The sequence below is a fragment of the Halichoerus grypus genome, chromosome 5, assembly GCF_964656455.1.
Source record: "Halichoerus grypus chromosome 5, mHalGry1.hap1.1, whole genome shotgun sequence".
In the NCBI taxonomy this organism is placed as follows: Eukaryota; Metazoa; Chordata; class Mammalia; order Carnivora; family Phocidae; genus Halichoerus; species Halichoerus grypus.
Window position 1 is genome coordinate 125,256,499 of NC_135716.1, and position 26,947 is coordinate 125,283,445.

Genomic DNA, 26,947 nt, shown 5'->3' on the forward strand with positions numbered 1-26,947 from the left:
TCAAAAGAATACACTGTGTAAAGCATTAGAATAGGATGGTGTCATTGTGAAGGACATCTCTTTGAAGTGTCATGATAGATGGAAATGAATAGTGACTACAGTGATTCTTCACTCTGGAGTCACGAGGCCATAGATGTCCAGCGTGATAAACAAAAGGCATCACTAAGCAAGGCTACATTTGCATGGTCTTCAATGGGAAAGCTGAGCTTGAGTTGCTTGATATAACATGGTATAGGCTATAAAGTGGGCTGAGGGCTATGGCACCTAGAATTTCCTCAAATAGTTGGGTGTGGAGGTAAGGGTGAGGAAGCAGGTGGGAAGGCACATCTGTCTGCCTAAGTATCACTGGTGAGCCAGGGACATTTCTGGTATCTGAGAAGTGATCCTAGATTATTTGCTTATCTTTAACCAGATGCCTCAACCCATATGTTTATATATTCAATTTTGCTTTCATAGCACAAATTGAAATGGATATTGTCAACTCTCACCAAAATGAATACTTTACTGTGAGCAATTCAATTTGGTTGTATCTCTTGGATATAATTGGCCAGTTAACTTTTTTGGTTTCTTCATACATATATAAATGATTTACATATGGTAGTGTGAAGGGTAATAATAATAGTATTGGCAGAATACTATTGGACTCACCATAGGCTAAGTTCTTTATATGTATCAACTCCTTTAATCATGTCAATAGCTACAGAAATTAGATATTTTAGCTTTGTACGTGAGGCTTGAAGAGATTAAGTAACTTGCCCAAAGTCATACACTTTATGTGTAGTGAAATCTGAAAAGCCTCAGATACCTCATCTGACAATGTGCGTGTGTATTGGATTCCCCTGAGTTGTTGTTAGTGTTAAGTGAGATATGATGTGAAACGTTCTTAGCTACAATGCCTACCACAAAGTAAGTACCCACTACATGATAGATAAGTACCACCTTCATTATCATTAGTGTTTTCTTCAAGGTCACACACTTAGTAAGTTGGAGCCAGGATTTAGAAACATCTGATTCCAGAGCCTAAGCTTTTAACCACTGCTCTCCTGACTGTTCTCCTGACTGTTATAATCTATTTCCTACAGGCTTTGGTGTGATTAGAGGCATAACTTCAATTGCTGACAGGAAGATCTGACAAACAAGAAGGTTTAAAGGAAAAAAGCAAGATGGAATCATAAAAGAGAGGATCCATGGTTTCCAGAGGAGCTAGCTTCGTCATGATATGTTCTCTGGAAGTTCTTCCTGCCTACTCAAAACTTGAGACAAGACAGTGTTCTAAAAGCAGACCAGTAGATGACTTGCCAACCAAAGAAGAATTCATGGGATGCCATCAGAAATTCCTGTGGATATCAGTCAGATCAGAAACATGAAATAGCCAGTGCAGCTGTAGTCTACCGTGACTACCAACTGGTCAGCTCAATGAATAGCTAGTAAGATGAGCAAGACCAAGAAGAGAGATGTGACCAGTAAGGTCATTGCCTTGTGACTGTGCAAGGATGGGGTTCCTCAAAGCTTCCTGGTGGGTTCAAGGAACATAAAGGAAATATAATCCTGAAAAAAAGCATTAAACCAAGAGATCAGTAGTAGTGGGTGGGGTGGGGGGCGGGGCTGAATACAGAGGCAGTAACGAGAACTGTTACTATTGTGCTGTTGTGCTCCACCTCTGGTCTTTAATAAGAGCCAGCTCATCCAAGTGCACACAAGAGCTGATAATGGATGATGGTTACTACTTGAGGAATTACGTAAGGGTTTCTTTCCGTGTGCCTAATTGACCATTAATACCTGTATTTTTGACCCTATATTCTACAGTTTTTCTTGGCTTCCTAATATCTCCCCAGTCCCCCTTTCACTTTGCTTACCTGTTGAGCATTATTCTCAACTGACTGCAGTTCTCATCCCCTTTGATGCTTCTTCTATCCCTTACCTATTGCAGTGTCCTTGTGGTCACATGATGGTAAGAGTTTCTAGACTCCAACAAGGCTGAGCCTTTGGAGCAGGAGCACTATCACTTGAAGTGATCCGAAGCCCTAGGGATGCCCTGGAGTCCAAACTATGGTGCACTGGCCTGTTAAAACAACTTTGTGTTAAAGTTCTAGTTTGATTCTTCTCTCTCTCCAGGTGCTTCCTCACCTCTCCCTCTAGACCTTATGCTTCCTGAAATAAACTGAAAAGAGTTCAGCCTTCACAGACAGTCAGGCATGGAATAAAATTCTGCTTAGTTGCTTCTTAGCTGTCTGATCTTGAGCCACTTATTTAACTTCTCTGAACCTTACTTTCTTCATCTGTAAAGGGGGAAAATAATAGCACTTACCTCACAAAGCTGACTGAGGATTAAAAGAAAGAACTCCATAGATTTTATGCTTGAAATAACAGACAGTCTTCAATTCTTGCTCCCTTTAATATTACTTATTAATTGTCCCTCTCTTCCTCCAGCCCCATCACGTATCTTTCCCATCTCTTACTTCTGTCAACTGTCTTCTTCCTCTAGATCTTCCTTTTTAACACGTCCAGATTATTATAAAAAAAATAACAAACTCCTCTACACTCTTTTTTAAACATGCATTTTATTGTCAAATATGATAGACATACAAAAAGTACAGGAACTCTAAGGGTATATTTAATAAATTAAAAAGTGAACACCTGTATAACCCCTCCCAGATCAAAAAACTTGGACCTTGTGCTTCAAAATCTCCTATATTCATCACCTTTTCTCAGAGAGCCTCTATCACTCTCTTACACTAACTGAAGGCTCATTTCCTCCTCTCCATACAGATTTCCTTCCATATTCTGAAGGGAAGTCATGGCACTTGTCTGCCAGGAACTCCCGTGAGGAAAGAGTGGGGAGAAGGAACTGAGGGTGAAATGGGGAAAGGATGAGAAAAACTGACCAAATAGAGAGCCTCTTCTAGGAAAATCAGCATTCCGAATCACCTATGCCCAAGCTAACTCTAATCTGAATTTGGGGACTCGTCCTTTCCTAAAGAGTTGCATCTGGAGAACTCAGGACCTGGTGGTGGAGCTTTCTGGCAGCACATGCTCTCAGTGTCTGGTGGATTTCTGAGTTGTACCACAGGTGGGTCTGCCCAAAGAATGTGAGGGTTGCTGAAAGCAGCTCCAGGGAACTGCCCTGGGAGGAGTTTACAACTGGGTTGCATTTCAGAATAGGGCTCTAATCCCAGAATGCATGACTAATTTAAGTGTGTACTTTTACCATTTCCTGGACCATATAAGGTATTTAGAAAACTTTAACTTTACCCTTTCTATGTTTATTAGTTATTGTGTCATTTATTTCTATTTAACAAATATTTCAAACTCTACAAACTGATTATTATTATTGTTTTATGCCATCAATATTCATTACTTACATATTTATCCATTTTATTGCCTTTTTTAAAAAGATTTTGTTTCTAAGTAATCTCTACACCCAACATGGGGCTTGAACTCACAACTCTTGAAATCAAGAGTTGCATGCTTTACCAACTGAATCAGTCAGGCACCCCTCTATTGCTCTTTCTTACTTCTTGCACCTCTGTGTTTCCATTTCTGATAGACTTCTATCTTCCATCTTAAGAAATACTGTCCTATTTATTTCAGCCCAGATTTACCGGTGACAAATTCATTTATGAGAAAATGCCTTTGTTTTTACTCCATTCTTATAGGATACTATCCCTGGTTATAAAGTTTAAGGTTGGCAGTTTTGAAGATGGCATTGAATTATCCTCTGGTGTCATTATTTCTATTGAGAAGCCACCTGTCAGTATTATTTTTGCTCTTTTGAAATTAATGTGTCCTTTTTTTCCTTTGGCTGCTTTTAAGCTTTTCTCTTTGTTTTGTTTTTTTCCAGTTATATTATGAAATGTTTAAGTGTTGCTTTCTTTGTATTTGTCCTTCTTGGAGTATAAAGTACTTTTTGAATCTGTGGCTTGATGTCTTTTTTGTTTAGAAAATTTCTTGGCCATTTATTTTCAAATCTTCTCTTTGTTAGGCTTCAGTTACATGTGTATTACTCTTTTTCTTGTGCTTCAGCCTGGATATTTACTACTGACCTATCTTCTAGTTTAGTCCTCTCTTTGGCTATATCTAGTCTACAGTTGAACCCGTCTCTTGAGTTCTTATTTTGTTTTTGAAGTTTTCTGTGGTAGAACTTTTATTTGATATTTTGGTTATCTGCTGAATTATTAATCTTGCCATATATTTTTTAAAAAAGATTAGACACAGTTATTTTTGCTTTATGTATGATAACTCCAATATTTTATTTCCCATAAGTTCATTTCTGATGTCTGCTATTTTCCTTGTTGATCCTTTCCACTTCTTTGTTTAATAGATTTTTATTTTTTAAATATTTAGATTTTGCATATGAGAAACTATAGAAATAATTTGATTCTGGGTCATATTGCTTTCCTTGAAAGAGGGTTTTTTGTTTGTTTGTTTTGGTTTGTTTTATTTGTTTTCTTCTTTTTCTATTGGAGTTAAATGTATTCTGATGATGTCTTTTTTTATTATGTTACGTTAATCACCATATATCATTAGTTTTTGATGTAGTGTTCCACGATTCATTGTTTGCGTATAACACCCAGTGCTCCATGCAGTATGTGCCCTCTTTAATACCCATCACCAGGCTAACCCATCCCCCCACCCCCCTCCTCTCTAGAACCCTCAGTTTGTTTCTAAGAGTCCATAGTCTCTCATGGTTCGTCTCCTGCTCCGATTTCCCCCCCTTCATTCTTCCCTTCCTGCTATCTTCTTCATTTTTTTTTTTTTAAGATATAATGCATTATTTGTTTCAGAGGTACAGGTCTGTGATTCACAGTCTTACACAATTCGCAGCACTCACCATAGCACATACCATCCCCAATGTCCATCACCCAGCCACCCCATCCCACCCACCCCCCACCACTCCAGCAACCCTGTTTGTTTCCTGAGATTAAGAATTCCTCATATTAGTGAGAGCATATGATACATGTCTTTCTCTGATTGACTTATTTCGCTCAGCATGATACCCTCCAGTTCCATACATGTCATTGCAAATGGCACGATTTCATTCCTTTTGATGGCTGCATAATATTCCATTGTATATATATATATACCACATCTTCTTTATCTTTTCATCTGTCGATGGACATCTTGGCTCTTTCCATAGTTTGGCTATTGTGGACATTGCTGCTATAAACATTGGGGTGTGCATACTCCTTCAGATCACTACATTTGTATCTTCGGGGTAAATACCCAGTAGTGCAATTGCTGGGTCATACAGTAGCTCTATTTTCAACTTTTTGAGGAACCTCCATACTGTTTTCCAGAGTGGCTTCACCAGCTTGCATTCCCACCAACAGTGTAGGAGGGTTCCCCTTTCTTCGCATCCCCGCCAACATCTGTTGCTTCCTGACTTGTTAATTTTAGCCATTCTGACTGGTGTGAGGTGGTATCTCATTGAGGTTTTGATTTGGATTTCCCTGATGCTGAGCGATGTTGAGCACTTTTTCATGTGTCTGTTGGCCATTTGGATGTCTTCTTTGGAAAAATGTCTGTTCATGTCTTCTGCCCATTTCTTGATTGGATTTTTTGTTCTTTGGGTGTTGAGTTTGATAAGTTCTTTATAGATTTTGGATACTAGCCCTTGATCTGATATGTCATTTGCAAATATCTTCTCCCATTCTGTCGGTTGTCTTTTAATTTTGTTAACTGTTTCTTTTGCTCTGCAAAAGCTTTTTATCTTGATGAAATCCCAATAGTTCATTTTTGCCCTTGCTTCCCTTGCCTTTGGCGATGTTTCTAGGAAGAAGTTGCTGCAACAGAGGTCGAAGAGGTTGCTGCCTGTGTTCTCCTTTAGGATTTTGATGGACTCCTGTCTCACATTTAGGTCTTTCAACCATTTTGAGTCTATTTTTGTGTGTGGTGGAAGGAAATGGTCCAGTTTCATTCTTCTGCATGTAGCTGTCCAATTTTCCCAACACCATTTGTTGAAGAGACTGTCCTTTTTCCATTGGACATTCTTTCCTGCTTTGTCGAAGATTAGTTGACCATAGAGTTGAGGGTCCATTTCTGGGCTCTCTATTCTGTTCCATTGATCTATGTGTCTGTTTTTGTGCCAGTACCATACTGTCTTGATGATGACAGCTTTGTAATAGAGCTGGAAGTCCAGAATTGGGATGCTGCCAGCTTTGCTTTTCTTTTTCAACATTCCTCTGGCTATTCGGGGACTTTTCTGGTTCCATACAAATTTTAGGATTATTTGTTCCATTTCTTTGAAAAAAGTGGATGGTATTTTGATAGGGATTGCATTAAAGGTGTAGATTGCTCTAGGTAGCATTGACATCTTCACAATACTTGTTCTTCCAATCCATGAACATGGAACGTTTTTCCATTTCTTTGTGTCTTCCTCAATTTCTTTCATGAGTATTTTATAGTTTTCTGAGTACCGATTCTTTGCCTCTTGGTTAGATTTATTCCTAGGTATCTTATGGTTTTGGGTGCAATTGTAAATGGGATCGACTCCTTAATTTCTCTTTCTTCTGTTTTATTGTTGGTGTATAGGAATGCCACTGATTTCTGTGCATTGATTTTATATCCTGCCACTTTACTGAATTTCTGTATGAGTTCTAGCAGTTTTGGGGTGGAATCTTTTGGGTTTTCCACATAAAGTATCATATCGTCTGCAAAGAGTGAGAGTTTGACTTCTTTTTTTGCCGATTTGGATGCCTTTTATTTCTTTTTGTTGTCTGATTGCTGTGGCTAGGACTTCTAATACTATGTTGAATAGCAGTGGTGATAGTGGACATCCCTGCCGTGTTCCTGACCTTAGGGGGAAAGCTCTCAGTTTTTCCCCATTGAGAATGATATTCGCTGTGGGTTTTTCATAGATGGCTTTTATGATATTGGGGTATGTACCCTCTATGCCTATACTCTGAAGAGTTTTGATCAAGAAAGGGTCTGTACTTTGTCAAATGCTTTTTCTGCATCTATTGAGAGGATCATATGGTTCTTGTTCTTTCTTTTATTAATGTATTGTATCACATTGATTGATTTGCAGATGTTGAACCAACCTTGCAGCCCAGGGATAAATCCCACTTGGTCGTGGTGAATAATCCTTTTAATGTACCATTGGATCCTATTGGCTAGTATTTTGGTGAGAATTTTTGCATCCGTGTTCATCAAGGATATTGGTCTGTAATTCTCCTTTTTGATGGGGTCTTTGTCTGGTTTGGGGATCAAGGTAATGGTGGCCTCATAAAAGGGCTTTGGAAGTTTTCCTTCCATTTCTATTTTTTGGAACAGTTTCAGAAGAATAGGTATTAATTCTCGAAATGTTTGGTAGAATTCCCCTGGGAAGCCATCTGGCCCTGGGCTTTTGTTTGTTGGGAGATTTTTGATGACTGCTTCAATTTCCTTAGTGGTTATAGGTCTGTTCAGGTTTTCTATTTCTTCCTGGTTCAGTTTTGGTAGTTGATACATCTCTAGGAATGCATCCATTTCTCCCAGATTATCTAATTTGCTGGCATATAGTTGCTCAAAATATGTTCTTATAATTGTTTGTATTTCTTTGGTGTTGGTTGTGATCTCTCCTCTTTCATTCATGATTTTGTTGATTTGGGTCATTTCTCTTTTCTTTTTGATCAGTCTGTCCAGGGGTTTATCAATCTTGTTAATTCTTTCAAAGAACCAGCTCCTAGTTTCGTCGATCTGTTCTACTGTTTTTTGGTTTCTATTTCATTGATTTCTGCTCTGATCTTTATTATTTCTCTTCTCCTGCTGGGTTTAGGCTTTATTTGCTGTTCTTTGTCCAGCTCCTTTAGGTGTAGGGTTAGGTTGTGTATTTGAGACCTTTCTTGTTTCTTGAGAAAGGCTTGTATTGCTATATACTTTCCTCTTAGGACTGCCTTTGCTGCATCTGAAAGATATTGAACAGTTGTGTTTTCATTTTCATTTGTTTCCATGATATTTTTAAATTCTTCTTTAATTTCCTGGTTGACCCATTCATTCTTTAGTAGGATGCTCTTTAGCCTCCATGTATTTGAGTTCTTTCTGACTTTCCTCTTGTGATTGAGTCCTAGTTTCAAAGCATTGTGGTCTGAAAATATGCAGGGAATGATCCCAATCTTTTGGTACTGGTTGAGACCCAATTTGTGACCTAGGATGTGATCTACTCTGGAGAATGTTCCATGGGCACTTGAGAAGAATGTGTATTCTGTTGCTTTGGGATGGAATGTTTTGAATATATCTGTGAAGTCCATTTGGTCCAGTGTGTCATTTAAAGTCTTTATTTCCTTGTTGATGTTCTGCTTAGATGATCTGTCCATTTCAGTGAGGGGGGTGTTAAAGTCCCCCACTATTACTGTATTGCTGTCGATGTGTTTCTTTGCTTTTGTTATTAATTGGCTTATATAATTGGCTGCTCCCATGTTAGGGGCATAGATATTTACAATTGTTAGATCTTCTTTTTGGATAGACCCTTTAAGTAGGATATAGTGTCCTTCCTCATCTCTTATTACAGTCTTTGGTTTAAAATCTAATTTGTCTGATATAAGGATTGCCACCCCAGCTTTCTTTTGGTGTCCATTAGCTTGGTAAATGGTTTTCCACCTCCTCACTTTCAATCTGGGGGTGTCTTTGGGTCTAAAATGAGCCTCTTGCAGACAGCATATCGATGGGTCTTGTTTTTTTTATCCAATGTGATACCCTGTGTCTTTTGATTGGGGCATTTAGCCCATTTACATTCAGGGTAACTATTGAAAGATATGAATTTAGTGCCACTGAATTGCCTGTAAGGTGACTGTTACTGTATATTGTCTCTATTCCTTTCTGGTCTATGTTACTTTTAGGCTCTTTGCTTAGAGGACCCCTTTCAATATTTCTTGTAGGGCTGGTTTCACGTTTGCAAATTCCTTTAGTTTTTGTTTGTCCTGGAAGCTTTTTATCTCTCCTTCTATTTTCATTGACAGCCTGGTTGGATATAGCATTCTTGGCTGCATATTTTTGTCATTTAGTGCTCTGAATATATCATGCTTGTCCTTTCTGGCCTGCCAGGTCTCTGTGGATAGGTCTGTTGTCAATCTGATGTTTCTACCATTGTAGGTTACAGATCTCTTCTCCCAAGCTGCTTTCAGGATTTTCTCTTTGTCTCTGAGACTCATAAGTTTTACTATTAGATGTTGGGGTGTTGACCTATTTTTATTGATTTTGAGGAGGGGGTGTTCTCTGTGCTTCCTGGATTTTGATGCCTGTTTCCTTCCCCAAATTAAGGAAGTTCTCTGCTATAATTTGTTCCAATATACCTTCTGCCCCTCTCTCTCTTTCTTCTTCTTCTGGGATCCCAATTATTCTAATATTGTTTCATCTTATAGTATCACTTATCTCTTGAATTCTGCCCTCGTGATCCAGTAGTTGTTTATCTCTCGTTTTCTCAGCTTCTTTATTTTCCATCATTTGGTCTTCTCTCTCACTAATTCTCTCTTCTGCCTCATTTATCCTAGCAGTTAGAGCCTCCATTTTTGATTTTTGATTGCACCTCAGTAATAGCCTTTTTGATTTTGACTTGGTTAGATTTTAGTTCTTTTATTTCTCCAGAAAGGGTTTCTCTAATATCTTCTGTGCTTTTTTCAAGCCCAGCTAGTATCTTTAAAATCATTCTGAACTCTAGTTCTGACATCTTACTAATGTCCGTATTGATTAGGTCCCTGGCAGTTGGTACTGCCTCTTTTTCTTTTTTTTGAGATGATTTTTTCCATCTTGTCATTTTGTCCAGAGGAGAATAGGTGAATGACAGAACAAAATGCTAACAGGGTAACAATGACCACAGAAAAATATACACTAAACAAATCAGAAGAGACCTGAAACTGGGGGAAAAGAAAGGGAAAGAAAGAAAAAAGAAAAAAAAGAAAAAGATAAAAACAAACAAACAAACAAACAAACAAAAACAGAATAGGATCAAATATCATCAGGCTGGTGCATAGATCAGTGCCACACACTAGATTTTTGGCGTATTTTTGTCTCTTAGAAGAAAGTGCCTCCCAAATTTTAAAGAAAGAAAAACTTATATATGTACAAAAATAAGGGTAAATACAATGAAAGGATGGAATATGACTGTAAAGATGAAAATTATAAAAGATTTTATAAAGGGAATTGATAAGAAGTTGGTTGAAAAAAGAAAGAAGGGGATTTGAAAAAAAAAATGGGAGAGAATGTGATCAGGCAGGAGACTAGAATAAAGCCATACACTAGAGATTTAGGGTATATTTTGGTCTGTTAGAGGAAACTGTATCCCAAAATTTTAAAGAGAGAACAATTTATATATATATACCAAAAATAAGGTTAACTACTCTGAAGGGGTAGAATATGACTCTAAAAATAAAAAAATATATTTTAAAAAAGGGATTGATAAGAATTTGGTTGAAAAAGGGAAAAAGAAAAATTCAAAAAAAAAAAAAAGAAAAAAATTAAAAAAAATAAACTTTGAAAGACTAAAGAATCATGGTAAAAAAAGCCATGGATTCTATGTGCAGTATTCCCCTAGCTCTGGAGTTCTGCTGTTCTCATTGATCGGTAAACTTGGTCTTGGCTGGCTGTTCTTGCTGATCTTCTGGGGGAGGCCTGTTGTCATGGTTCCCAAATCTCTTTGCTGGAGGTGGAATTGCCCCGTCCTTGTTGGTCCGGGCTGAGTAATCTGCTCAGGTTTGCTCTCGGGAGCTTTTGTTCCCTGCAAGCTTTTGGTACAGCTTCGGAGGATGCGAGTGAAAATGGCGGCCTCCCAATCTCTGCCCCAGAGGAGCCGAGAAGTCAGGGCCCCACTCCTCAGTGTGCCCCCAGAGAAAAGCAGTCAGTCACTCCTGTCTCCCTGGTCTCCGGCCACACTCCGTGCTCACCCGGCCTGTGACTGAGTGTTTCTATCTCTGGCACACGACCCCGTGTGGAGTCTCCAAACCCAGCAGATCCCTGCAGTGAACTCCTGCACCGCTCCTCCCAGGGGAGGAAGGGGAGTCTCCCTGGATCTGCCGCTTGTTGGGTCCCTGCTGGAGGAGCAGTGGCCCGACTGTGCCGCGGATCATGGTTTATGGCAACCCCGAGCTGAGAGCCCGGACCTCGGCTCCATCTCTGCAGCCGGCCTCTCTGCTCCGATCCCTGGGAGCTCTGCCGCACTCAGGCACCCCCGGTCTTTCTGTGACCCCGAGGGTCCTGAGACCACACTGTCCCAGCGAGGGTTCCACCCCCTGCTTAGCCACTGGAGCGACGTCCCTCAGTGGAGCAGACTTCTAAAAGTTCTGATCTTGTGCTCCGTTGCTCTATCATTTGCCAGTAGTGGCCGCCGGAGGCCCCCTCCCCTGCCGTCTATCCTCCTGAATATCGCCTCGGATTCACTTCTCCACCTGTCCTACCTTCCAGAAAGTGGTTGCTTTTATGTTCAGAGGGTTGCTGCACTTCTTTTCTTTGATCTCCTGTTGAGTTCATAGGTGTTCAGAATGGTTTGATCTGCATCTAGCTGAATTCCTGGGACCAGACGAAATTTAGGTCTCCTACTCCTCCGCCATCTTGCTCCTCCCCCCTGTTTTATTTGTTTTCTCGGCAGACAGTTAGGCTGGGGGTAAATCACTTTAATTCAACTTGAGATCAAGATGATTAGAACCCAGTTTCATGTGGGCTTGTCTATTTCTTGTTAGCTTTTTTTCTAGTGAGAAGTCCTTTAAGGGTCTCAACTGAAAGTCTTAGGTGTTTGTCATAGCTCTTTCTCTTTAATAGGACTTGAATTTTTTATTCCCAAGCTCCATAGACTGTTGAAAACTTTGCTTAGCTTCTTAGTGTCTCAGAGGCTGCCTACAAATCAGCAAATGCTTTGAAGGGAAAAGCAGAGACAAATATCTGGCTTATCTATTTCCTTTTCCAAGGATCTTGGTTTCTTGCATCCTTGATAGCTCCCCAGGGTTTCCAACAGATTTTTTTGGGGGAGTTCATATTTTATCCAGCCTTCCCAGTTGTTCTTGGCAGTGAATGTTGGTCTTGTACAAGTTAGTATGCCATCACTGGAATCAGAACCTCTTATCATGCTTTTTAAGGTGTAATATTGGATGTACACACTTTATCTTTATTACTAGATGGTAAACTCTTAGAAGACAGGCCCATTTTTTATTTGTAAACCTTGCCCTATATATAGTATGTACTCATATTTTCTGACTGAATGAATTAACACAATTTTTTATTGGGAATCTCCTAATTTAAAAAAATAATATTAAATTCATTTTCTTCAGGAGTTGAAAATTCCCATAAAGATACTATTAAGGAGTCATTGTGATAAATGAATATAGACTCAGAAAAGTGAGCCAGCTAAAGTACATCAAAGTTTTAAAATAATGTCAGAAAAGTCAGACACAGAAATTCTGAAAACCTTTAACTCCCCAGGATTTATTCATTTTACACGAAATAGGTGTTCGGCTGGTGACACTTTGATCCAACATCCTCATGTTGTCAGAGTTCAGAAGCTTTAAGGCTTCAAAGTGCTCCTCTGATTTTGATCCAAAACCATAATCAGGTTTTGACCCATTGCAGACAAGAGATTTAATCTCTAGAGTCCAATGGCAGCTATGGCACCAGAAGAACCATAAATGCATAGACCAAAGGCCCAGCATGGAGCAAACAACTGATAAATGTGTTGCTAAAAACGTTTGTCCACTTCCCTTTCTTCGATTACTTGCCATAACCAAATTTATTTCTTTTTTTGTAGTTTTTGAATTACAGTTTTTGTTATTGTTATTTATTTAAGAAATATATTTAGTGTTTACCTTGAGCTAAATACCATGTAAATACTAGGGCTGGGTAGATGCAGACCGGGATATAAAAGAATTAAATAGAATACTTGACCTCCAAATGGGGAAACAAGGGTGTATGTGTGTGTGTGTGTGTGATGATATATATGATGAAGAGAGGAGATAGCCTAGACAGAATGAAACTAGGGCTAGTTTTCAAATTCCAGATTGAAGCCTTATGGTGGAAAACATGTTTATTGAATGAACAATGGATTTCAAAAAAATTGTTGAAAGGTAGGTTTTGATTGTTACAGAACTTGTTTAGATCTGAGGTGCTTGTAACTTAAGTCACAGGAAGATGGTAAGTTAGGTTCACAGGATTTGGGTATTTCAAAATTAAAGCTCTCTGAATTTTTGCCTAGTTTTGTAAGTGTAAAAAGGAATTCTAAGATTCTAACAGATAGGAGTGTTTGGGAACTCACAGATCCTAAAACTGGAGTTTTCATTTAAGTCATACAGTCCAGGAAAATTTGGCAGGGGAAGGGGCGCCTGGGTGTCTCAGTCATTAAGCGTCTGCCTTCGGCTCAGGTCATGATCCCAGGGTCCTGGGATAGAGCTTCGGGCTCCCTGCTCCGTGGGAAGCCTGCTTCTCGCTCTCCCACTCCCCCTGCTTGTGTTTCCTCTCTGGCTGTGTCTCTCTCTGTCAAATAAATAAAATCTTAAAAAAAAAAAATTGGGCAGGGGAAGTCCCTCTGGGGAATGTGAGACTGGAATGAGGTTCACAAGAGAGTTCCCTATACATGTCAACTCACAGCTGCCCAGAGTTTTGGAACCTCAGCCAGGAGAGAGTCAGACTGCTTTAGATTGAATGGTCTTAAACCAGTTGAGTGGATTATTTGGTGTGGTGGGTCCATAGATATAATGACTGATTTATCCAAGATGGGCTCAACCATACTGTTCCTTTTACCAAGGAAGAATGATCATGGTAAACACTTCTCTTTCAACTCCTTGGTGAAATGATTCTAACAATATTTTATAACTAGCCAAACTGAGGAATACAATATTTTGATAATTAAGAGGTAACATTTTGTTAATCTCTCTTTGTCTAGAAGTTATTTATTGAATATGTACATGTTACTAGATTCCTGGGGAATCATAAATGAATGATATTGATTATTATACAGAACAGTTTGACTTCTACTAATAGAAACCTTCAAATAATAGCCCCAGAGGGACAGGGCTAGTATGTTGCTGATTTTCAGGTAATTTTCACCATCCATGTTGTCATAGTCCAAGTTCACATTCATGTTCTCAGACAAAGTAGAGGGGACAAAGGATAGGTGTCAGCTGTCTAGTTTTGAAAGACTTCATCATTATCATTTTTGTTACAAAAAATAGCTTTTTGTGTACAATTCTGAGTTTTAATACATACATAGATGTGTATTAACAAAACAGCTCTATCAGCCCCCCAAATTCCTTCATTCTACTCCTTTATAGTCAACACCCAACCCCTGACAAACTCAACCCTTGGAAACCACTGATTTATTCTCTATCCCTATACTTTTGCCTTTTAAAGAATGTCATATAAATGGAATTATGTAGTAAGTAACTTTTTAGTTCTGGTTTCTTTCACATAGCCTAATGCACTTGAGATTCATTCATATTGTGTTCATATTTTTTTAATTGCAGAGTAATATTTCATAGTATGGATGTACTACAATGAATCCATTCACCTGTTGAAGGACTTCTATGCCATTTCCAGTTTGAGTGATTATGAATAAACTCGATGTAAATATTCATGGACAGGTTTTTGTTCTGAACATAAGAGTAGGATTGCTGGGTCATAAGTTAAGTATATAAGTATATGCTTAACATTATAAGAAACTCCCTGTTTCCAGTACAGCTGTCCCATTTTACATTCTCTTCTACACATTCAGATTGCTACGCATCCTCACAGCATATAATATTGTGATATTTTGTTGTTTTTATTGCTTTGCTTTTTTTGTTTGGTTGGGTTTTTTTTTTTTTTTAAGCCATTCTAATAGGTATGTATGTGGTGGTATATCAATACGGTTTTAATTTGCATTCCCCTAATGACTAACAATGCTGACCATCGTTTCAAGTAGTTATTTCAATCCATATATTTTCATTGGGGAAATGTCTCTATGTGGTTAATTTTATATGTCAACTTGGTTAGGCCAGAGTATCCAGATATTTGGTCAAACACATCTGAATTTTGCTATGAAGATAATTTTAAGATGAGATTAACACTAAAATCACTAAGCTTTGAATAAAGCAGATTACTATCTATAATGTGGGTGGACCTCATTCAGTCAAAGGCCTTAGGAAAAAGGACTGACCTCCCCCAGAATCCTGACTGTCCAACTCTTTTGCCCATTTTTATACTGAGTTGTTTTTTTTTCATTATTGAGATTTATGTAGTCTTGTTATGGATTGAATGTTTGTGTCCCAAAATTCATGTGTTGATGCCCTAACCCAATGTGATGGTATTAGGAGGTGGGGCCTTTGGGAGGTAACCAGATGTAGATGAGATCATGAGGATGGGGTTTTTGAGATGATTAGTGCCCTTAGTAAGAAGAAATCTTGAGGGCATGCTCCCTCTTGCTCTCTCTCTCTCTCTCTCCCTCCCTCCACCATGTGAGCACACAGCAAGAAGACAGTCATCTGTAGTCTAGGAGGAGGGCTCTCAACCAGGCACCAAATTGGCTAGCCTCTTGCTCCTGGACTTCCCAGCCTTTGCAAATGTGAGAAATAAATGTATGTTATTTAAGTCAGTCTGTTTGTGGTGTTTTGTTATAGCAACCCAAGCTGACCAAGACAGTTCTGTATAAAAATCCTTTGTTAGATATGTGATATGCAAATATTTTTCCCATTCTATAGCTCTTTTTTATTTTCTCAAGAGTGTTTTTCTCATAGAAACATTTTCAATTTTTATGAAGTCCAATTTTTTAATTTTTTTTCTTTTGTGGATTGTGCTTTTGGTGCCAGATATATAAGAACTCTTTGCTCAATCCAACATCATGAAGAGTTTCTTCTAAAAGTTTTATTAGTTAAAGTCTATGACCCATTTTGAATTGACTTGTGTTTTGCTTGAAGAATGGGCCTAGGGTTTTTTGTTTTGTTTTGCTTATTGATGTCCAATTGTTCCAGCACCATTGAAATGACTATCCTTTCTTTATTAAATTGCCTTTGCACCTTTGACAAAATTCAGTGAACATATTTGTATGGGTTTATTTCTAGACCCTCTCAATTCTGTTCCATTGATCTATGTTTCTATCCTTTTACCACACTGTTCTTTTACTGTAGCTTTATAGTAAGTCTTAAAATTTGGTAATGTGAGTCTTCCAACTCTGTTTCTTTTTTCTCCCCCTTTTTAAAATTTAAATTCAATTACCCAACATATAGTACATCATTAGTTTCAGATGTAGTGTTTAACAATTCATCAGTTGCCTATAACACCCAGTGCTCATCTCATCACATGCCCTCCTTAATGCCCCTCACCCAGTTACCCCATACCCACCACCTGCCTCCCCCCTCCAACTCTGTTTTCATCTTTACAAATTGTTTAAGTTACCTTATTTCTTTTGCCATTCCATAAAATGTTAGAGTCAGCTTGTCTAGATCTACAAAAAAAAAAAAAATCCTTCTGGGATTTTTTTTTTTTAAGATTTTATTTTATTTATTTGACAGAGAGAGAGAACATGAGAGAGAGAACACAGCAGGAGCGAGAGAAGGAGAAGCAGGCTCCCCATGAAGCAGGGAGCCCAGTGGATGTGGGGCTCCATCCCAGGACCCTGGGATCATGACCTGAGCAGAAGGCAGATGCTTAAGGACTGAGCCACCTAGGCACCCCTCCTACTGGGATTTTTATTTATGTTCTTTAACTGTGTAAATATTGTTGAAAGCGTAGTTTGGAAGAAAGAGCACCAGTGCCTTGCTTGCAAAACATCAGGAATGTGAGAGACCCTTAAAGAATGGTTGCTATAAAACTGATATTTCTCTCTTACTTGTATAGCTATTGTAAATTTGTAAATGGCCTTTTGTTTTAAATTTCTAATTGTTCATTGTCAAGTATACAAATACAACTGTTTTTGTATATTATCTCTTTTCCTGCAATTTTTCTAAAATCCCTAATTAATGCTAGAATTTTTTTTTTTATAGATTTGTTGGGATTTTTCTGTGTAAACAATTCTGTCAACCAGGAATAGGGAGAGTTTTGTTCCCATCATATGCTTTTTATTTCTGTTTCTTGTCTTATCATGCTGAATAGGACAATGACAAATAAGAATTGGTGAAAGCAGACATCCTTGCCTTGTTGCCAAGCATGGAAGAAAAGCATTCAGTCTTTCACCATTCAGTGTGATGTTAGGTTGTGGGCTTTTGTAGATGCCACTTTTCATACACAGATTTAAAGGAACCCTTTCCTTACCTCCTTCCTCTCTGTGATTTCTCCCATAACTCTGGCTCTCAGAAGCACCCTTTTCTGATGCTCTGTCCGTAAGTCCAGTCCTTTAGCCTCCCTGTTTGCCCAGCACTTCCCCCTGTTGTGTCTGCTTGAAGTGGAGAATTCAGAGAAAAGAGCCTTAGGTGCCACTTCTATTCCTACCACCACTACTGGAGGGATGCAGCTTCATTGCTGAGGCTCCATCCTCTAGGAGCCTGTCTTTATAGCCCTCTTGTTAGAGAGAGAGAGAATTTTGGGGGGAGATCTTTCTTTCTTTCTTTCTTCTTTCCTTCTTTCTTCTTTCTTTTCTTTTTCTTTCTTTCTTTCTTTCTTTCTTTCTTTCTTTCTTTCTTTCTTTCTTTCTTTTGAGAGAGTGTGTGTGTGTATGTGTGCCAGTAGGGAGTGGGGGGAGGGGCAAAGAGAGAGGGAGAGAGAGAGAATCTTAAATAGACTCCATGCCCAGTGTGGATCTTGATCTTAGGACCCTGAGGTCATGACCTGAGCTGAAATCAAGAGTTGGACACTTAACCAACTGAGCCACCCAGGAGCCCCTGGGAGAATTTTCTGTCCATGCATAATGCACTGTTCTAGGATTTGGGATACCTAGAATGTAATCCAGTAGATATGAGAGGAAAAACAAGCAAACAAGGAATTCACTGCCATTTGGGATATTCTTCAAATTTCTTTCTATCTCCAGTCTGACTGCTATTATTTAGTTTTCAGAGTTCTCAGTTCTTTTATTTTTTTTGAGTAGGGATTTTAGCTGTAAACAGTGAGAGATGGGATGCTCACTTCTTATATGGAATTAGAAATCTATCAGCCATTTTGTAAGAAGGTTGAAGCCTCAAGCTTACACAACAGTCAGGCTTACATCTCATTGACCAGAACTTAATAATATGACCATACTCACCTGCAAAGGTGCATGACCAAATGCCCAGCCAAAAGCTAGAGGCTTTGTCACCACAAAAAAAAAAAAAAAAAAGGAAAAATAGATATTAGGGAACATTTAGTAGTTTCTACACCACTATTCTTACCTTCAAAAATCTCAGTGTCTAATAGGGCAGAAAGGCATGCAAGCCATGAGTTACATTATTAAGTTGTAAGTGTTATAAGAGAGATTTGTCCTCGAGAGCATAGTTTCCACACTGGAGTCTTTGGAATCTAGGGCAGTCTGGGATAGTCACATAGGTCCTAAGTCTTTGTCATCTTTTGCAAAACTTCACAGAAGTCTTATGTTTACCTTTGATTAGTTTCCAAAAGTTAGCAATGCATTACATTTCTTTTCCTTTGGTTGGAATTCTGTCAACTCAATTAATAATTCTAGTTTTCTCATCCTGATTAGAAATTTAGAAAATTTCTGTTATTAAAAATATAAAACAAATTACTTTTTACTTAATAAGTGCAATATAGTAGACAATATCTCTCAAAACATGTTGGTAGATTTCATTAGTCTAGATTCTTTTGACAGCAAATAAAATAGTAAAAATCCAGTTCAGTTCCTAGATAGTTTTTATAAAACAAAAAAGAAAAGAGGCATGTATTGGCTCATATAATTGAGAAAAACATAGAGAATAAGCATTATTCATGATTTTTTTGAGGGTTCAAAGTATCACCAGCTAGCTTTTTTGTCTCTTAGCTTCTATGCAGCATGGGCATTTTTCCAATTAAAGCGAAGATCACTATTGGTCAAATAGGTTACTAGTATATCTTCATGGCAATATCACTGGGAAGAGTCAATTCCTTTCTTCCAGAATCCATACTTCAATCACAGGAATGAGATCTGATTGACTTTGGTGGGATAGATAACCATTCCAAACCAATCACCATGGGCAAGATGATATGGTCCGAAGTTTGGCCCATCATGGATTATAGACTCACCCTGATGATCATGGTTGTTACTAGATGACCAGATGAAGAAAGAGGAAAAAGAAAAGAATCTGTGTTGGGAAAATAAAAATAACAGCGACCAAGCATTAATATAGAGTACAAGAAGAGAACCAAATATGATACTTGAGATTATTTACTATTATTTTTACTTGGGTATCTTTTTTTTTTACTCAGCTCCAGAGTTACATCATCCACTAAGTTTTTCCATTGAGAAAGATCACAATCAAAAAAGTTTCTGAAATTATTACTTAGAATATATTCTAAATTTAATTTTCTTCTTCCTGTCAAGAGTTCTGAATTGTCACTTTGTGTCCCCAAGTCAGGAATATTTTCTGTCATTAGAGCCAGAGAGGAAATAGCAACTTCATTTTAGCCATAGGTGGTATAGATCCGAAAGCTCTTTTTTATTTTTTCTCCATTCCTTTGCCACATTCCAGCTGTGATACAGATAACCTAGCACCAGGTCTGAGTGTTAATTTGAAATATTATAGTTTCCTACTTAAAGAAAAGTTCCAAACTGCTTTTACTTAAACTTTCAATGGTCACTTAGTAAATATTTATTAAATGAATAAATTATAAATGACTAATCTGATAAATATTGCTCATTCAGAATATCAAATGTGAAAGATACTTCTGTCTTTTTTTTTTTTTGAGATCTTGCAATTTCCCTTCTATACACTTAACATTGATGATACATGTTTTACCCTAATTGAAAATGTGATCTCAGTTCTTTTTCCTTTTTTCTAGCCTATGGCTCATTGCATTTCTGGAAACAGTATTCCTACCATCACACCAATTTTAAAAACTTGACTGAATTTCTCACTGTTTCTGTCCTCTTTCCATCATCTCAGAACCTATCTGGTGCCAGTATGTCTGGGATTCTCAATTCCCGATGTGTTTGTTTTTGTTTGGGAAGTCAAATAATAAACAAAGCATATTTAGAAACAGATTTTACTCCCTCGACTCTTGATAATGACTGAATTAATACTCCTTCATTTATACCTATGCACCTGCTATGCTGCTTTTTACTACCAGAACTCCACTCTAACTATGTAATATTCTTTTCTCCATTCATTTGTACATTTGTAAACATGGTAACTTCTTAAAATCTTTCCCCCTCTTATTGATTTTTTTTTTGTAAAGGGAACTCCATGGGATTATTTTTAGTTGTAGTCATTCTTTCAAGTTATATACTAGATTTATTACAGCTTTGTATATGTCGGTCGATTTGATCTATGGTCAATTCTGACATAGGAAGATATAGAAATTTTACCAGTCAATATCAAGATGAGAAACTGAGACATCACCAATCTGCCCTTTGCTTTTTACTATTTAGAATTCACATATTTCCCCCCAGATTCATGCATCACTTTCATGTGGAAGCTTTTTTACCTCTTCGGGGTAGAGATGGAGAGGTAGATAGCTTGTGGGTACTCTGTAATGATACTGACTATTGGTATTCATGGCTTTATGTAATCCCCTCCTCTTTAGGAACTTGCTTCTAGCCACTAGAATATCTTAACATTGAGGTGATGTCATGTCCATGATTAAATTACAAGAGATTTTAACTTTTATCTTGCTAGCAGACTGTTTCTTTGGTGACTTTTTTTTTTTTTAAGATTTTATTTATTTATTTGACAGAGAGAGACAGCTAGAGAGGGAACATAAACAGTGGGAGTGAGAAAGGGAGAAGCAGGCTTCCCGCTGAGCAGGGAGCCCGATGCGGGGCTCTAACCCAGAACACTGGGATCATGACCTGAGCCGAAGGCAGATGCTTAATGACTGAGCCACCTAGGCGCCTCCTTTGGTGACTTTGATAAAGCAAGCTGCCGTGTTGGTGAGCTGCCCTATGGAGAGGCCCCCATGGCAAGGTATTAAGAATAGCCTCCAGCTTACAGCCATCAAGGAACTGAATTTAGCCAACAACCACATGAACTTGGAAGTGGATCCTTCCCCAGCTGAATTCTGATGGGGTGTCAGTCCTGGTCAACACCTTGATTGCAGCTGTGTGAGAAACAGTATAGAAGAGGTCCCAGATAAGCCATGCCTGCAGAAATTGTGATATAATAAATGTGTGTCGTTTGAAGTGACTAAGTTTGTGATAATTTGTTACACAGCAATAGATAATTAATATAGATGGTCTTCAGGCCTTTATGTTATTCTGTACGTATTTTTATCATAGCACTTATCACATCCTATTCTCTATTACACAGATAACTCCCAAATTTATATCTCTAGACTAGACCTTTCTCTTGAGCTTCATATGTAAAACTTCATTTCAGTGTCCTATATATACCTCAAACTGACCATGTCTAGAACTCAATCTCTAATTGCTTCTTCTATTACATTTCCTATCATAAATAGTAATATCAATATCTGCCCAATTGTTCAAGCTAACAACTTGATTTCTCTCTTTTCTCTGTGATCCTTTTCTTTTTTTTTTAAGATTTTATTTATTTATTTGAGAGAGAGACACAGCGAGAGAGGGAACACAAGCAGGGGGAGTGGGAGAGGGAGAAGCAGGCTTCCCGCTAAGCAGGGAGCCCAATGCAGGGTTCGATCCCAGGACCCTGGGATCATGACCTGAGCCAAAGGCAGATGCTTAATGACTGAACCACCCAGGCGCCCCTCTCTGTGATCCTTTAAAAAGCAAGTCAGGTATATGTCTTTGTTTAAAACCTTTCTATGCTTTCCATGCATTGCTCTTATAATAAAGTTCTAATTCCTAATCACACCCTATAAGACTTATTAAGTTGCATATTTATCTCTAACCACCACTTTCCACTTCTCATCCCTGTGATTTTCCTCAAGCCAGCCATAGTAAGTAAACCTAGATTTTTGAACTTGTCATGCTTTCTCTTTTCATCTTTTTCTATATTATACTGTTCCTTGTCCATGCTTATCTTCTTCATACCTCCTTTGCTCAATTTGATTCCATTCATTTTTCTGATCTCAGCTTAAATTCACTTTCATCAGGAAGTCTGCCTTGATAATCCCTTTTCCACGTCTTGTCTGTATTAGGATTTCCTCTGTCATTACCTCCAAAGCACCTGTATTTTTCCTTTCCCAGCACTATCTCATTGTTTGTGAATGCCTCTTCACTTCTCTGTGTTTCTCATTACACTGTAAACTTTCATAAAGGCAGGAACTGTGTTGAGATTTTTCACCCAATAAGTCCCTTATGCCTAGTAGAGTGTTCCACTGTAATTTGTATTTCCTGTTCACTGTGATGTTCAGCATCTTTTCATGTGCTTATTGTCCATTTGTGTATCTTCCCTTGTGAAGCATATGTTCAAATTGGTTGCCCATTTTTTAAATTGAGGTGTTTATCTTTTTATTATTGAGTTGTAAAAGTTCTTTATATATTCAGGATACCAATTATTTGTTGGCTGTGTGTATTGCAAATATGTTCTCCTGTCTGTGACTTATTTTCATTTCATTTTCATTTTCTTAACAATGTCTTTCAGAACATTTTTAATTTGGTTAAATCTCCATTTGTTAATATTTTTCTTTTATTATTTTTGTTTTTTGTATCTGAGGAAATTTTTGTCTAATCCAAAGTCAGGAAGATTTTATACTTTGTTTTCTTCTAGAATTTTTATTGTCCTTTTATGCTTAGATCAATCATACATCTCAGGTTAATTTTTCTATGTGGTGTGAGGTAAGAGTTGAGATTCATTTTTTTTCCCATATAGATATCCAGTTGTTTTAGCACCATATATTGAAAAGACTATTCTTTTTCATTGAATAACTTCAGCATCTTTATAAAAATCAGTTGACCAAGTATATGTGGATCTCTTTCTGGATTCAATAACCATAACTCATGAGATCACCTGGGTAGCCCTTCTAGCTGAATAGATAATGGAGAAGAGCCTTTTGGAAAGAACATAAGATTTCAGCAGAGATTGAGAAAAGACATGGAAGGTATTAATCTTACAGCTAGCTATCTCCTCTCCCTTTACCCATTCTCCACCCAGAATAACTCTCCTACCACCAGTACTTTTTCCTGGACTAGGTCACTTCCACAAAGCCATAAGTAGGTTATTCAGGTCATGAAAGCCATTTAATCACATAAGTGTGACTCCTCTTTTAGATTTTCTTTGGAAGTTGTAGACAAGTGAAAGTCGGGACAGGTGCATATAGTGATTTTTACTTTCCCAGTCTGTTTCTTAGCCCTGCTTAAGTCTCCAGTTAGATGCATATAGCTATCATTACATTAGAAAATTTTCATTTAAGCTCAGTAGATAAGTATAGATGAAAACATCATAAGAAAAAGCATAATCAGGGTAATTCACATTCATGGTAACTGCTAAAGCTGAGAATGAATGCATATCAAGAATAATAATACAAGACTAATTGATCTATATGGATAGAAGGGATAAAACGAATCCATATTTACACCTACATTGGTTCCACATCCTATGCTATTTGAATTCACAGCTTACTTTGAAATGTCTTTGAAAGGTACTGTTTGTTCAATGAATACATTTAAAAATAGTACCAGAGGCTTGACTGAACCCTGGGGTCCCCTAGCAGATTTCAGAGCAGACAGGAGAAGAGTTTTTAGCATTTTACTATACCATGGACATTTTCATTTCACTTTTCAAAAATAACTCCTACATTTTCAAACAAACATTGCTCTACTTCTACAAGATACTGCTGTCAGAAAGCCTCATCTTGTGTTAGATGAAAGTGTATGTCTTGGTGGCTGTCTCCTGTATTAATAATTTCTATAAGGCATTGTTAATAGAAATTCAAGATGCACTTCCTGAGATCCACCATGTGCTGCGTCATCCTGAGAGTTTGAATCACCCTATAGGTATATTTGAACATTACTTGCACATAAAATGTAATGACAATTTTTATATTTGAATTCTTTCCTTAGATTTCTTTTACTTCTGTAACATATGCAACATTTTCATTTGCATCATTTTTGTGGCCATTAACTTGTTCTGGGTTATCTTGTAGTTATTTGGAACTTTGATTTAGTTTTCTAATTTTTTTTGTAAACTCCATAAAGATAAGTACCATAGCCTACTCATCTCTGTTCTCTCCAAAGCACTAACAAAGTACCATGAATTTTGTTATATTCCATGTACATTTGTTAAAATAATATTTTTGTACAGATATTAATAAATACCAGGACTAATTCTATAGTTATATACTAATCATATTAGCAAGCTTCCAGTCTACTTACATTGCCAGGAACACAATTAAGCTCATGGCCTATCCAATTCTCAGTAATGAGAAGACAGGTTTGACAGTGTGGGATGATTAAAATGCTTAATGTTCAATTAGTCTTCTTGGATTAAGTCTAGTAAAGGAAAAGACAGGTAATTTAAAGTATTATAGAGAATATTATTTTACAAAAACCTTAAGAGGGCAATTTGAAAAGGGCATTGATTGCTCAAAATGTAAAATATCCAAGGCACCATTTTTTGAAACTACAAAGACCAGATAAAAGGATTATAAATATATTGAAAGTGAGTGATACAGACTAGAAACCAGAAAAATGCAGCAAAACTCGATATGAAGAATTTATTTAATCTAGCAGAAATAGGAAAAGGTGGACAATATAAATGACTCTTAAATCTACAGCGACATCTATTATCATAAATTACCAACATGAGGAATGCTATGATATCAAAAGTAATTTTCTTGAGTCATTACATTTCAAAGACATAGCACAATAGCAAGTATATAAAAATATGAATGTGTGAAATGTGAACAAATTTCCCCCACTGGGAAGCAAAGGAAGTTATAGCTCCTTGTGAAGCATTCAGGGATGAAGTCAGCGATCAGCAGTATTAGAGTTGGGGTTGGTGGTAGTGGCATGTACATGTGTGCACCGACCAGCTATGGAATGTACTCCCAACATTTGGGAACCAATTCGGAACATGAATTTGGTGAAATTTGCTATCACTAGAAATAACTTGTTTTCTTTTTCTAAAATTTTTTATTGTTATGTTAATCACCATACATTACATCATTAGTTTTTGATGCAGTGTTCCATGATTCATTGTTTGCGTATAACACCCAGTGCTCCATGCAGAACGTGCCCTCCTCAATACCCATCACCAGGCTAACCCATCCTCCCACCCCCCTCCCCTTTAGAACCCTCAGTTTGTTTTTCAGAGTCCATCGTCTCTCATGGTTTGTCTCCCCCTCCGATTTCCGCCCCTAGAAATAACTTGTTTTAAGAGATAGTATCTGAATATGCTGCTGCTAAGGCAAGGAGCCCCCACACTCAAGCATTTTAGGCTAATTTTTTCAGAGCTTCCGTGTCAAATCTTGCTTTCCCTCATGGAGTTGCATCCCATTTCATAGAACATGTGTTTTGGAGGGGACCTTGGGGACCAAGGAATCCAACTTTCTATCTAGTCACATGAAATACTGAACAAGTAGGTAGTCTGATCTGTCTGTGAATACTTTCCACAAATTTACTCATTCTAAAAACCTACACTCTAATTTTGGATTTTTCTGAATCTCTTGAGATAAAATCTGAAATTTTACACATTGGCTGTAGTTCTGTTCAATGGAGCCACAGAATTTGAAACTCATTTTGTACCTGCATTAATGCCTTTTAAATGTTTGAATTTAGTTCTTCCTAAAACCTTCTATCACACTAGCTAAATGTTTCTAATCTCTGGTGCAACACGACTTCTGGTTCTCTTGTGATCCTGGTTGCCCTTCACTTGTTCCCTTTCTTCTGAATGAATTCTCACTTGTCTGTATCTTTAAGGTATTGTGACTTCCACTGCAATGAAAAGTGGGAAGAACTAATTCATGAAAGAAGAAATACAAATTTCCAAGAAATATGCAAAAGTGTTTAATTTCCATAGTAATCAGCTAGATGCTAATTAAAGCAAGATAACATTTTTAGCATATGTAAAATTGGCAAAGATGGAAAAAATAACACCAATTTTTGGCAAGGGTGCCGGGAAGTAGTCACCTCTGTAAGTTGGTACAATAAAAGAGAAAAAATCAGAGAAGAGTCCAAAACTTCATAAACAAGCCTGTTCATCATATAGTGAAAAATGATGGAGGAATGGTTAAATACATTATGGCACAATATAGCTATTAAAAATGTTTTAGGACAATTTAGTGACATTGGGAAAATGCTTGCAATTTCTTATTAAGGAGAAAAAACAAGTTTTTAAAAATATTTCCAGAAGTAGTCTGATCAATTCTGAACCTTGCTATCTTGACTTAGACTCTTCTACGCATCTTAGGTCACAGTGACCTTTTAAATTGCTATGTATCACATTAGAGTGTTCTAAAACCTCCAAATACTTTTCATGAGTACTGCTGTTAAGTCATGCTCTTGTCTTTTTCGAACCTAAGTGCCCTGCTTTACATTTGTTCCTGTCAAATTTCATTTGGTTGTATTGAACCCATATGTTTGTGTTGTTGAATGCTTTTTTCCCCTTTTTATATTGTTCCATATTGAACAGCCACTCACAGCTCTGCATGATCCACAGATCCATTTGCATGACATTAATGTCCTCATTCGACATTAATGCCCCTTTTATCTATCAAAGATAATAGAGTATATCCTTTTTTTTTTTTTTTTTAACTAGGGATGAAACCCATTATGATCAGCATCACCAAAAGATGTGTTGGACAAACCATTTTAAGTTCAGGTAAAACTGCCACTAAAGATGGAAAACCATTCTAAGTGAATTGCATTGTATCTGTTATACTTCTGCGGAAATTTAGGCATGTGGAGGAAAATTATTATGGAAGATTACGTAGATTTTTAACTGACTTCATAAGCATAGAAAATTGTATGTTTGCAAAATGTTACCCATGATAGATGCAAGAACTCTTAACAATGCATGGTGTAAGATGCTGCCAGTGTGTGTAG

At 37.5% G+C, this 26,947-nt stretch overlaps 1 protein-coding gene and 1 long non-coding RNA gene across 9 annotated transcripts in view; one reads left to right on the plus strand and one right to left on the minus strand.

Moving 5' to 3' along the window:
- LOC118524578 (uncharacterized) overlaps nucleotides 1–1,510 on the plus strand; it is a 175,623-nt gene extending 174,113 nt beyond the window's left edge. Inside the window, exon 3 of the long non-coding RNA XR_004911725.2 lies at nucleotides 1,083–1,510. This is a non-coding gene — a long non-coding RNA (uncharacterized LOC118524578). The remainder of the gene's footprint in view (nucleotides 1–1,082) is intronic.
- Nucleotides 1–26,947, minus strand: part of ST6GALNAC3 (ST6 N-acetylgalactosaminide alpha-2,6-sialyltransferase 3) — a 577,918-nt gene that overhangs the window by 34,912 nt on the left and 516,059 nt on the right. For 3 of the 8 annotated variants that reach the window (XM_078072894.1, XM_078072890.1, XM_078072895.1), the window contains exons 6-8: nucleotides 24,278–24,394; nucleotides 19,072–19,130; nucleotides 16,380–18,145 (exon numbers count right to left, since the gene is read on the minus strand). The exons of 2 other annotated variants lie outside the window; for them this stretch is intronic. The gene's annotated coding sequence lies outside the window, so the exon portion shown is untranslated. Of the gene's footprint in view, nucleotides 1–16,377; nucleotides 18,146–18,606; nucleotides 19,131–24,277; nucleotides 24,395–26,947 lie in introns of those variants that run through there. 3 more of the 8 variants (XM_078072899.1, XM_078072893.1, XM_078072891.1) reach the window with 3 other exon arrangements.